The sequence below is a fragment of the Lynx rufus genome, unplaced genomic scaffold (assembly GCF_022079265.1).
Source record: "Lynx rufus isolate CCGP_SWC_20201006 ecotype Redwood Valley unplaced genomic scaffold, mLynRuf1.p SCAF_18, whole genome shotgun sequence".
NCBI classification, from domain to species: domain Eukaryota; kingdom Metazoa; phylum Chordata; class Mammalia; order Carnivora; family Felidae; genus Lynx; species Lynx rufus.
The window spans coordinates 21,911,630-21,924,752 of NW_025814832.1; the positions used below are offsets into that span (position 1 = coordinate 21,911,630).

The 13,123-nt window shown below is 40.1% G+C and overlaps 1 protein-coding gene and 1 pseudogene across 1 annotated transcript in view; one reads left to right on the forward strand and one right to left on the reverse strand.

Moving 5' to 3' along the window:
• SPAG9 (sperm associated antigen 9) overlaps positions 1–13,123 on the forward strand; it is a 133,418-nt gene that overhangs the window by 12,080 nt on the left and 108,215 nt on the right. The gene's annotated exons all lie outside the window — the stretch shown is intronic.
• On the reverse strand, positions 10,625–10,725 carry LOC124513705 (uncharacterized; annotated as a pseudogene).

The window sequence follows — 13,123 nt, forward strand, 5'->3', positions numbered from 1 at the left end:
GTTTCCTTTTAAATATTTCTTTTTATTTTATTATTATTATTTTATTTCTTCCAACTTTTAAATATTTCTGGATTCTCTTCTTCCAAATCCATTTCTTCTACTCAGATACAGACTGCCAATGTCTCTTGGCCTGAATCCAAACTCCAAAGAGGTGGGACTTTGTGTCATTCACATTGTCTACCAGTATCTAGCACAAAGAAAGCATCCAGTGAATATCTCTGAATAAATGAATGGGCAACTAAAACTGTCCCCTAACTGATCTATCTGCTTCTAGTATTGCAAACTAATAAATTGCCCATCATACTGTACCAAGTCTTTCCAAAGTGGAAATCTAATCAGATCTTTCTGTACTTAAAAGCCTTCAGTGGCTCTGTCTAAAGTTCTTGAAATGTCTAAAGTTCTTAGGAGACAAGGCATTGTGATCTGGCCACTCCTTATCTCACCAACCTCATCTTTTCGTTTTTGAGCCCTACTGAACACTTGGGAGTTTGTTTGCAAATAGTGTTCTCTCCAGGCCTTCTTAAAAGCTGCCTCTTTGCTTGGCACTCTGTTTCTCTTCTGTTGCCTGGCTAGCAGTATTCATCTTTTCTTTTTTTTTTTTTTTTAATGTTTATTTATTTTTTTTTGAGAGAGAGAAAGTGTGAGCGGGTGAGGGGCAGAGAGAGAGGGAGGGGACAGAGGATCTGAAACAGGCTGTTTGCTTACAGCCCAGAGACCCGACTTGGGGCTCAGTAAACTCATGAACCATGAGATCATGACCTCAGCCAAAGTTGGATGCTCAACTGACTGAACCACTCAGGCACCCCTAACAGTATTCATCTTTCAGATTTCAATTCTGGAAAGCCTTTTATGAACACCTAAGTGTGGTTTGTGCCCCTCTTATATTGTCCCACAGCATACCCTGCTTCTCTTCTCGTAGCACTTCCAGTGTTATAGCAAACTAATTGATGGCTTTAATTCCCCCACTAAACTACTGGGATGCAGTAGGTATTTAATAGATATTTGTTAGTTGGTTGGTTGGAGGGATGGATGAATATGCTGAAGGTCAAATGGCTAAGCCTAAGTATTTAAAGTTCTCTTTTGTGCATTCAAGTTATTTGTCCTTACCATTGGTGCCAAGTTATGCTAAAACTTCCAAAAAATTCTTCAATAAGTCCTTTGACTTTTGTATGTAAAAAAGCCCCATGACTTCTGAGGAGAGTTCTTGCAGACACTTTACCTACATTGTCCTATACATAGCAGATATTCCAGAACTATTTATGCGTTTAAAAAACTGAAATGTTAACATCGTAGGCATTACTTCTGCATTTGCAAAGGTTGGGCTAGGTGATCTCTTTTTTCATTTATCATTTCTAAAAATTTATTTTTTATTTTGTTTATGTCTTTGTTGTTTTCTGTTTGTTTTTGGAGGAGGGCTAGGTGATTCTCTGATTATTTTAAACTTAATGTGGCTTTCTTTTGTACTTTAATTCACTTTACATTTGTTTGAATTGCTGCTTGAGAAATAAGTTTGTCTGAATAAAATTTTCACAGAAATGAACGTTAAGTGCCCAAACTGAATTTTAACTGTTGCTTAGAATCTTTTGATAGACATTTCTAATTAGGATACAGCAGTAGTACTTATAGTAACAAATAAAATAGTAAAACGTTTATTTTTGAAGAAAAGTTCGTCCTGAAGAATAGTGAATATTCTATTTCTTTTTATTTTATTATTAATATTTTTTAACGTTTACCTATTTTTGAGAGACATAGCATGAGTGGGGAGGGGCAGAGAGGGAGGGAGACATAGAATCTTGAAGCAGACTCCAGGCTCTGAGCTGTCAGCACAAAGCCCAGAGTGGGGCTTGAACCCACCAACCTTGTGATCATGACCTGAGTCAAAGTCAGACGCTCAACTGACTGAGCCACCCAAGGGCCCCATGAATATTCTATTTCTTGGGCATTGAAACATATTGGTTAAAAGCATCTGCTAGGCTATTATGGTATAAAGTTTATAATTTTTTTTAATTTTAGAGAGAGCGCATGTATGTGCAAGCTGGGGAGGGGGAGGGTCAGAAGGAGAAACTTTAAATGTTTTTAAAATTTATTTTGAGAGAGTGAGCATGAGTGGGGGAGGGGCAGAGAAAGAAGGGGACAGAGGATCTGAAGTGGGCTCTGTGCTGACAGCAGCAAGCCTGACGTAGGCCAAACCCACGAACTGCAAAATCATGACCCGAGCTGAAGTTAGACACTCAATCTACTGAGCCACCCAGGCGCCTGTAAAATTTCTAATTTCAGTGATCAAATCCTCAATTTGAATTTTCTTTCAGTTACCTGTTGCCCTAGCCTCATTTTTTGTTACTGCTACCTATTTGTAAACAAATACCTCTTAAAAAATTCAACAGGTTGCATAGAAGTGTGGAATCAAGTAAACAGGCTTTTGTAAAACCAGAAGGGTAACTTTTTCAAAAGGCTATTGTTTGTCTATGGTTCTACTATGAAAATAGTCTACTTGAACTTGTTTGATATGATTTGGGAAACATTTGACAGAAATTACCCACGTATTTGTGGCTCTGTTCAGTTTTAAATCTTTAAAGAATACTTTTATACTAGGATAGGAATTCATCTAGTAATTTACTCAGTTGTTAACCACCTCAAAGCTAGCTGAGGGCCAGGAAGTGAACAAAGATTTCTGAATAGCTAAAATGACTATCTCAAAGTCTGTGTAATAAAGTTCATGATCTTGGCCTCCTGAATAAACATTTAAAGGCAAAGTACTTGTTCATAGTATCCTTATTTTATTTTTTTGTTATTTATCAAAAAAAATTTTTTTAATGTTTATTTTTGAAAGAGAGAGCTACAGAGTGTGCGCAGAGGAGGGGGCAGAGAGAGAGGGAGACACAATCTGAAGCAGGCTCCAGGCTCCAGGCTCTGAGCTCTGAGCTGTCAGCACAGAACCCAACGCCAGGCTCGAACTCAGAGCCAGGAGATCATAACCTGATCTGAAGTCTGATGATGCTTAACCTACTGAACTACCCAGGTGCCCCCATAGTATCCTGATTTGATTTGATTTGATTTATTATTTTTTCATAGTATCTTTATTTTAAATAAAATAGTTTCTTAGCCCTCACCAGGTTATAAACAGCAAATTAGCAGAGTATCTATTAGAGGGATGCCTAGGTGGCTTAGTCAGTTAAGCGTCCAACTTTGGCTCAGGTCATAATCTTGTGGTTGGTGGGTTTGAGCCCTGTATGGGGCTCTCCACTGGTGGTGGGGAATCTGCTCGGAATTCTCTCTTCCTCTCTGCTCCTCCCCAACTTGTGTGGGCTCTCTTTCTCTTAAATAAATAAATACACTTGAAAAAAGTTGCCCTGGTCAGGGGCAAGGGCAGTGGGGTCAGATTGCCTTAGTTCAAGTCCTGGCTCTGTTACATTCTAACTCTGTAAGCATGGACAGGTTTCTTAATGCCAAACCTCAATTTCTTAATTGTAAATAAGGATAATAATAGTAACTTCCTTACAGGAATATTGTAAGGATTATACAAGAAAAATGAGCTTTTCAAAGCTCTAGGCATTTGGTTAAGTACTAAATGTTACCTGGATGTCTGATACCAACCTACCTATCCATCCGTCTCATTTATTCATTTGTAAAAGAGATGTTAATTAAACACTTTGTGCCCAGATGTGAGGTACAAGAATGAATAGTCTAGGGTCTTGCCATCGAGGAGCTCATAGTCTGGTGGGAAGGCTAATGTAAATAAGTAGGGCAGCTTTACGTAAGCATTTTAAACAAGTCCTGTTTATACGAGATGCTAAAAGCCTAACAACCTGAGGGATAGCTTTCACAGAGACAGGGTGGCATTTAACTGGGTTATGTGTCACAGATCCAAAGCATGGGAGGCTTGGGGCACCTGGTTGGCTCAGGTAGTGGAGCATGCGACTCTTGATCCTCAGGGTTGTGAGTTTGAGCCCCATGTTCGGTGTAGAGATTACTTAAAAATAAAATCTTTGAACAAAAAAAAACTCTGAGAGAGGTTTAAGGTGTGTAACATATTCAGAAAACTACAAAAACATGACATTTATTTTTTTGGTATACTTAAGCAGTAAATATTAGTTTTCCATATGTTCTTTAAAAGAATGTACTAGGGGCGCCTGGGTGGCGCAGTCGGTTAAACGTCCGACTTCAGCCAGGTCACGATCTCGCGGTCCGTGAGTTCGAGCCCCGCGTCAGGCTCTGGGCTGATGGCTCAGAGCCTGGAGCCTGTTTCCGATTCTGTGTCTCCCTCTCTCTCTGCCCCTCCCCCGTTCATGCTCTGTCTCTCTCTGTCCCAAAAATAAATAAACGTTGAAAAAAAAATTTTTTTTTTTTAAAAAAAGAATGTACTAGTACTTATGCCATATAGGGGTAGCAAGAATTGAGGTTTAACATAATCAAGAGTCAGAAATTAAGGGACAGGTATTGTCAAATTTGGGTTTTTATCTGGAAGGCATCACTTACTATAATACAGTATGGCTTATAATCATGATTCACGGTGATTCATAATGATGCTTATCAACATAAGGTTACATTTTATTTGATATGCTTCTTTCAAGGAGGTAAGTATATATGAAACTCTAGAAACTTTTTTTCTGTTGGTGGAGAAACCTCTTACATTTTATTTTATTTTCTGTAACAAATTCTAGAAACATTTTTAATTGAAATATGTGATAGGTGATAAGGTTTTGGGATGATGGTGGGGTTCAGAGCTGATGGCCAAGAAAGAATTCTTGAAGAAGTCGTTGGTGCAAAAAGGTGATTTTATTAAAGCATGGAACAGGACACAAGGGCAGAAAGAGCTGCAATGGAGTGGTGAAGAGTGGCTCCCCAAATACTGTGGAGCTCCGGGAGGTAAAGTCAAAAGGGAAGTTTCCAAAGAGATTTTCATATGCTCAAGATGCACTGATTTCTGGAGGCCTGGCTATTGTCAAGCCAAGGTTGTTTTTACCTCTAGCAAAGCATTAACATTAAGGTAGTAGGGAGTTCCTAGAGAAATGTTTCACTCTGCCTGCCTTAAGTATTTGTCAGTGGGCTGCAAGTTATAAGGAAACTTAATTTTGTCTGCCAGTTCCTTCTTGCCTTTGTTCCCCACATCACTATGGAGGGGAGGGTGATACTGAGGCTCCAGGAAACTGAGTCTATAGGTTTCTGGAGATTGGGCTATTGGTAAGATTGCCTTTTTCTTGTCATTTACTAAGATATTTGTATACTGAGACTCTATCAGTTTAACCATTTGTTTTCTGTTGTTTCCTTTGTCCTTGGGCAGCCTGGAGTGCCTGAGTAATGTCACACATACCCCACCTGGTGGGAGGTGGGTAATGCTAGCTTGTGCTTGGGCCTCAGCTTGTCTTATGCTCCCTCATCAATAAGGGGGGCCCCTGGGTGGCTCAGTCAGTTAAGTGTCCCAACTCTTTGTTTTTTTTTAAGTTTATTTATTTATTTTGAGAAGACAGTGACAGCACCATTGTGGGGGGGGGCAGTTTGCAGAGAAAGGGGGGTACAAAATCCCAAGCAGGCTCCATGCAGAGACTGACATGGGGCTCAAGCTCATGAAACTATGAGATCATGACCTGAGCTGAAACCAAGAGTCAAGACAAACAGCCGACTGAGCTACCCAGGTGCCCCAAGTGTCCATCTCTTGATTTCGGCTCAGGTTGTGATCTCATGGTTTGTGGGATCGAGCCCCGAGTCAGGCTCTGCATGGACAGTGCAAAGCCTGCTTGGGATTCTCTTTCTCCCTCTCTTTCTCTGTCTTTCTCCCACTCACATGTTCTTTGTCTCAAAAAATAAATGAATATACTTTTTAAAAGTAAGATAGTTGTGATAGAAATGTTTTGGTGTTTCAGCTTTTTCTTAATAATATGGTTATGAAGACTACTTCATTTCTTAGTGATACTAATCAACTGATAGTATTAATATTGTTGACTTTGAAAATTTTCATTTCTGGGGCGCCTGGGTGGCTCACTTGGTTAAGTGTCTGATTCTTGATTTTGGCTCAGGTCATGATCTCACAGTTTGTGGGTTCAAGCCCCACGTTGGGCTCTGTGCTGACAGCTCAGAGCCTGCTTGGGATTCTCTGTTTCCCTCTCTTTCTGCCTCTTTCCTGCTTGCTCTGTCTCTCTCTCAAGAAACATAAACATTTTTTAAAAAAGAAGATTTTCGTTCCCTCAACAGACTGCATGTATTTAATTAGATTAACCTGATTTTTTCTTTCTGTGAAAATTTCACTTTATATAGTTGTCAACATATTTTTTTCCTTAAAAATTTTTATTGTGATAAAATATACATAACATAAAATTTATCATTTTAACCACTTTTAAGTGCATAATTCAGTGGTATTAAATACATTCCTATTGTGCAACCGGAAGCTCCCTCCATCTCTAGAACTTTTTCATCATCTGAAATTGAAACTCCATACCAACAAAACTGTAGTTCCTGGTTCTCCCTTCTCGCCACTGGCAACTATCATTTTGTTTTCTGTTCTTATGAATTTAACTACTTTAGGTACTTGGTGTAAATGGAAATATTTGCCCTTTTGTGTCTGACTCATTTCACTTAGCATGTTTTTAGGGCTCATCCCTCTGTAGCATGTATTCTAATTTCATTCCTTTTTAAGGCTGAATAATGTTCCATTATATGTATATACAAGTCTCATCAGGTATATAACTTGCTAATATTTTCTCCCATTCTGTGGGTTGTCTTTTTACTTTTTTTTTTTTTTACTTTATTTTTTCTAGGTTTATTTAATTTCTTCACCCAATGTGGGGCTTGAATTCATGACCCTGAAATCAAGAGCCACACTCCCTTTGGACTGAGCCCGCCAGGCGCCCCTAAATTAACAGTAGTCTGAATGGATATATGGACCAATCTCTCTAGAAACCCTGGCAAAGGGTTCCAGTTTCTGTTTGAAACGTGGGGCTCAAACTCACGACCCTGAGACCAAGAGTTGGATGCTATTCCGAGTCAGCCAGTTGGCCTTTGAGTTATTTATTTTGAGAGAGAAGGAGGGGGGGGAGAGAGAGAGAGAGAATGAATGGGGGAGGGGCAGAGAGAGAATCCCAAGAGCCCACAGGGAGCTTGATCTCATGACCATGAGATCATGACCTGAGCTGAAATCTAGTGCCCCACTGAGTTACTTTTTATATGTGGAGTTCAAATTAATTCCTTTGTGTGTGGAAATTCAGTTCCCCAGTAGCATTTGGTTGATGAGACTGTTCTTTTCCCATTGAATTTTCTTGATACCCTTGTTGAAATACAATTGACCAGGGGCGCCTGGGTGGCGCAGTCGGTTAAGCGTCCGACTTCAGCCAGGTCACGATCTCGCGGTCTGTGAGTTCAAGCCCCGCGTCAGGCTCTGGGCTGATGGCTCGGAGCCTGGAGCCTGTTTCCGATTCTGTGTCTCCCTCTCTCTCTGCCCCTCCCCCATTCATGCTCTGTCTCTCTCTGTCCCAAAATAAATAAAAAACGTTGAAAAAAAAATTAAAAAAAAAAAAGAAATACAATTGACCATAAATCTGAGGGTTTATTTCTGGACTTTTAATTCTAGCCTTTTGATCTATATATCTGTCCTTAAGCCAATACCACCCTGTTGTGGTTACTGTCATTTTTTTTTTTTAATGCTTATTTATTTTTGAGAGAGACAGAGTGTGAGCGGGGGAGGGGCAGAGAGAGAGGGAGACACAGAGTCTGTAGCAGGCTCCAGGCTCTGAGCTGTAGACACAGAACCTGACACGGGGCTCGAACCCACCCACGAGCAGTAAGATCATGACCTGAGCTGAAGTTGACCGCTTAACCAACTGAGCCACCCAGGGGCCCTGGTTACTGTCATTTTGTAATAAGTTTTGAAATTGAGGAGCATGTCCTCCAATTGTGGTCTTTTTAAAGATTACTTTGGTAAAAGCAAAACAAAACAAAAATAAAGATTACTTTGGTTATTCTGGGTCCCCCTAATTTCCATATGAATTTTAGGGTCAGTTTGTCAATTTCTGCAAAGGAGCAGCTTGGATTTTCATAGGGACTTTGTTGAATTTGTAGATCAGTTTGAGGACTATTGTCATCTTACCAATATTAGGTCTCCTGATTCATGAACATGGGATGGCTTTCCATTTATTTAAATTTTGTTTCTTTCAACAATGTTTTGTTGTTGTTAGAATAAAAGTTTTACATTTTTTTTGTTAAATTTATGTCTAGGCATTTAGTTCTTTTTGATACAATCGTAAATGGAATTGTTTCCTTAATTTCATTAAAAAAATAACTATTTTAAAGGTAAACTCTACCCCCAACGTGGGGCTTGAACTCATGACCCCAAGATCAAGAGTCAGATGCACTGCTGACTGAATTGCAGCTTAATTTCATTTTCTGATCATTGAAAGTGTTTAGAAGCACACTTGATTTTTGTATATCGATCTTTTATCCTGCTGAGCTTATTTATTCTAATAGGTTTTTTTGTGGATTCTTGAAGATTAAAAAAATTTTTTTTAATGTTTATTTACATTTGAGAAAGAGAGAGAGAGAGAGAGAGAGAGAGAGACTGTGACTGTGAGTGGGGGAGGGGCAGAGAGAGAGGGAGACAGAACCTGAAGCAGGCTCCAAGCTGTCAGCAAGGAGGATGACGTGGGGCTCAACCCCACAAACTGTGAGACCATGACCTGAGCCAAATTTGGACGTTTAACTGACTTGAGCTACCCAGGAGCCCCAAGCATCTGACTCTTGATTTTGGCTCAGAGAGCCCAATGCAGGGCTCCAACTCCTGAACTGTGAGATCATGACCTGAGCTGAAGTCGGAAGCTACACAGACTGAGCCACCCAGGCACCCATAGCTGTTTATTTTTACTTAAGATACTTATCATAAATAAAAAATACAGAACATTGGGGCACCTGGCTGGTTCAGTCGGTTGTGTGTTTGACTTCAGCTCAGGTCATGATTTTGCGGTTCTTGAGTTTGAATCCCGCATCGGGCTCTCTGCTGACAGCTCACAGTCTGGAGCCTGCTTGGGATTCTGTGTCTCCTTCTCTCTCTGCCCCTCTCCTGCTCACGCTCTGTCTCAGTCCTTCTCAAAAATAAATAAACATTAAAAAAAACTTTTTTTTAAATACAGAACATTAAAGACAAAGGTAAAGTTGCCTTCTGGAAGGGCAGTGGTACTGGAAGGAAAATAAAGGTGACCTATGAATTTGGTGTATATTTTATCTTTTTTTTTTTAGACATTTTCTACAGATCATCTATAAATTATGTGCCATATTGCTTTGGGATTTTTTTGGGATAAGTATTTTTTCCCTAAATATTATTACATTTTCATATAATTTTATAGTTTGTTTATTCATTTTTTTTTTACCTGTCTATGATGATACATACATATATATCTAGTTCTTTTGTTTTAACTGCTGTGTATACTATCATATGAATGTGCCGTATGCCATTATCCATCCTTCTATTGATGAAAGTTCTGAGTTATTTCCTGTGTTATACATTACCACATTATGTACTACAAACTCTGCTGCAGTAACATTCAGTGGACATGTAAGAGTTTCTCAAAGATACATACTTTAAAATAAGCTGCCAGATTTTAGAATATTTGTAAACTTAACTAGGTATGGCCACAGAACTTGTCAATGGGGTGTAGTGATTTATATTCCAACTGGGAGTGTGTAAGCGTTACTTTCCTGTATCTGCCAACACTTGACACACTCAGACTTTTTGGCTTTAGTTTCTAATCTGATATTTGTGAAACAAGCTTTTGTTTTAATTTGCTTTTCTCAGATCACTAGTGTGGTTGAGCATATTTTCTTACATTTATTCTCCCTTCCTTTTCTGTGAATTGCCTGTTCAGTTTCATTTACTCATAACTGGCAACAACCTATGACTAGATAGATCAAAATTATACTTTACAGTGGCTTTATAGTATTCCCTTATATGATCATCACTGGGGAACCTGTACTTAATTTTTAATTTTAATTTTATTTATTTTTATTAAATTCTTTTTAATGTTTATTTTTGAGAGAGAGACAGAATACAAGTGAGGGAGGGGCAGAGAGAGAGGGAGACACAATCCCAAGCAGGCTCCAGGCTCTGAGCTGTCAGCACATGACCTGAGCTGAAGTCAGAAGCTTAACTGACTGAGCCACCCAGGTGCCCCAATTTTTTTATTTTGAGAGAGAGAGAGACAGAGACAGAGAGAAAGTGTGTGAACAGGGGAAAGGGACAGAGGGAGTGAGAGAATCCCAAGCAGGCTCCATGCTCAACGTGGAGCCCAAGGTGGGCTTGATCTCATGACCCTGGGATCATGACCTGAGCTGAAATCAAGAGTTGGATGCTCAACTGACTGAGCCACCGAGATGCCCCTGTACTTAATTTTTAAATTTTATTTTAAAGTTTTACTTACTTATTTTGAGAGAGAGAGAGAGAGAGCAGGGGGAGATTAGAAAGGGAAGGAGGGAGAGGATCCCAAGCAGACTCCGTACTGCCAGCAGAGCCTGATGTGGGGCTTGATCTCATGAACCGTGAGATCATGACCTGAGCTGAAACCAAGAGTTAGTTGCTTAACCAACTGAGCCACCCAGGTGCCCCAATTTTATTAAAAAAAAAGTGTAATTCCAGTACAGTTAACATAAATATATGGAATGCTTCACAAATTGGTGTGTCATCCTTGCACAGAGCCATGCTAATTTTCTCTGTATGTTTCTATTTTATTTTTATTTTTGAGAGAGAGAGAGAGAGAGCGAGCGTGCACATGAGCAGGGAAGGGGCAGAGAGAGAGGATGACACAGAATCTGAAGCAGGCTCTAGGCTCTGAGCTGTCAGCACAGAGCCCGACGTGGGGCTCGAACTCACGGACAGTGAGATCATACCCGAGCAGAAGTCAGATGCTCAAACGGCTGAGCCACCCAGGCGCCCCCTATCTCTCTGTTTTATGTGTGCTGCTGAAGTGAGCATGGGGAATCTGTACTTTAAGAGTCCTAAGAGATGTATCATCCAAATGCAACGTAGGGACTTTGGATCCTGGTTATGAACATTCATGAGATAACCAGGAAAATCTGAATGGTGACTGGATATTCCCTATTATTTCATTAAGGATTGGGAAATGGTGCTATTCTAACTCAGTTATTCCTTCAGCATTTTTACCTGATTTTCTTATAAAAGAGAACTTCTCCCTTATCAACTGTTCAATTACCTAAGGTATAGTTTGTACACGAAAGATAGGCTAAAGTGCTCTATTCTTCAGTTCATACTTTTATAATCTCTAAGAGCTCTTCCTTGTTCTTGCTCTTCCCCTGCCCCCACCTCTTTCTAAAAATAGCATACTGTTCCGGTTTCATGGATGCAGTGAGTTTTCTTTGGTCTCTGAGTATATTAATTATAGTTTTCATTTGTTCCCTGTTTTGTCTGTTTCCTCAGAGTCCCATTTTTTTTCTGATAGTTTTGGTCTCTTTTTCAGGTTTGAGCTTCAAGTGCCTGATAACCCTTAATTATCTCTTCATGTTATAAGCGTGAGGCACTAAAAAAAGGAGGGCCAGAAGCTTTGTGTATCTGGAAGCAGTTTATTGCCTATTGGGAACCCAGATTTCAGTATCCCATGGTCTTATATCTCAGAGGTATTTGAGTTTTGCCAAGGAAAGATATTCTCAGGGGGAGTGAGTAGTAGAGAAGCCGAGTCACTTGAGAATCTGGGTGAGGGCAGGAATGGGAAGGGGACGGTCAGTATTGCTACTTGGTATGTAGATTTTTACTTACTTCATTTCTTTCCATTTGGCACCTATTTGTTACCGGTATTTCCTTGTCTAGCATCTCTCTTACTGAGTTTATTCTGAAAACACACTTCCTGTGTAGGTGGACAGAAGAACCACCTGGGTGCTCTGGGATGGCACTGGGGATGTATTAGGGATGTTACTACTATTACTAGTTCTTTTAGACTTCCACTTTTCCCCCATTTTAGCCCCATCCTCACCCCAGCTCTCTAATTACATAGTTTTTTTCATCATATGCTTCTGTCATAATGTATTTATCCACTATCTGTTGATGGACATTGAATTACCTTCCGGTTTTTAGCTGTTATTACAAATAGTGCTTCAATGAATATTCTTGTACATGTGCCTTTATACATACTTATTTGATTAAAAAATTTTTTTTTAATTTTTTAACATTTATTTATTATTGAGAGACAAAGAGACACAGAGCGTGAGCAGGGGCAGGCTCCAGGCTCTGAGCTTTCAGCACAGAGCCCGACGTGGGGCTCCAACTCAGGAACTGTGAGATCATGACCTGAGCCGAAGTCGGACACTCAACTGATGGAGCCACCCAGGCGTCCCAAATTACTTCTTTTTTTTAAAGTTTATTTATTCATTTTGAGAGGCAGGGGAGAGGACAGAGAAAGGCTCAGTCTCACAAACCATGAGCTCATGTATGACCTGAACCAAAATGAAGAGTTGGACGCTTAACTAACTGAGCCACTCAGGTGCCCAATAAATGATTTCTTAATAATATTTAATGTTTAATCAGTATACACATTTCTCAGTTGTCTCATAAAAATAGTTTTTAAAAATTATTTTATTTTATTTATTTTTATTTTTGAGAGAGAGAGAGAGAGAGAGAGAGAGAGAGACAGAGTGCGAGCAGGGGAGGAGCAGAGAGAGAGAGGGAGACAGAATCCGAAGCAGGCTGCAGGCTCCAGGCTCTGAGCTGTCAGCCAGAGTCCAGTGTGAGGCTCGAACTCATGAACTGCGAAATCATGACCTGAGCCGAAGTCGGTCGCTCAACTGACTGAGCCACTCAGGCACCCCAAACAAATATATTTTTTAAAATGTTTATTTATTTCTGAGACTGAGAGGGACAGAGCATGAGCGGGGGAGGGGCAGAGAGAGAGGGAGACAGAATCTGAAGCAGGCCCCAGGCTCTGAGCTGTCAGCACAGAGCCCGACGTGGGGCTTGAACTCACGACCTGTGAGATCATGACCTGAGCTGAAGTCGGTCACTCAACCAACTGAGCCACCCAGGCGCCCCTCAAAGTTACTATTTTTAAGGGCTTTTCTTTTTTGGCTCTTGAATCTTTACTCCAATTAGGAACAGTCTCTAGGGGTTTTTTTTTTTTTTTTTTTTTTTAAACTTGGTGAG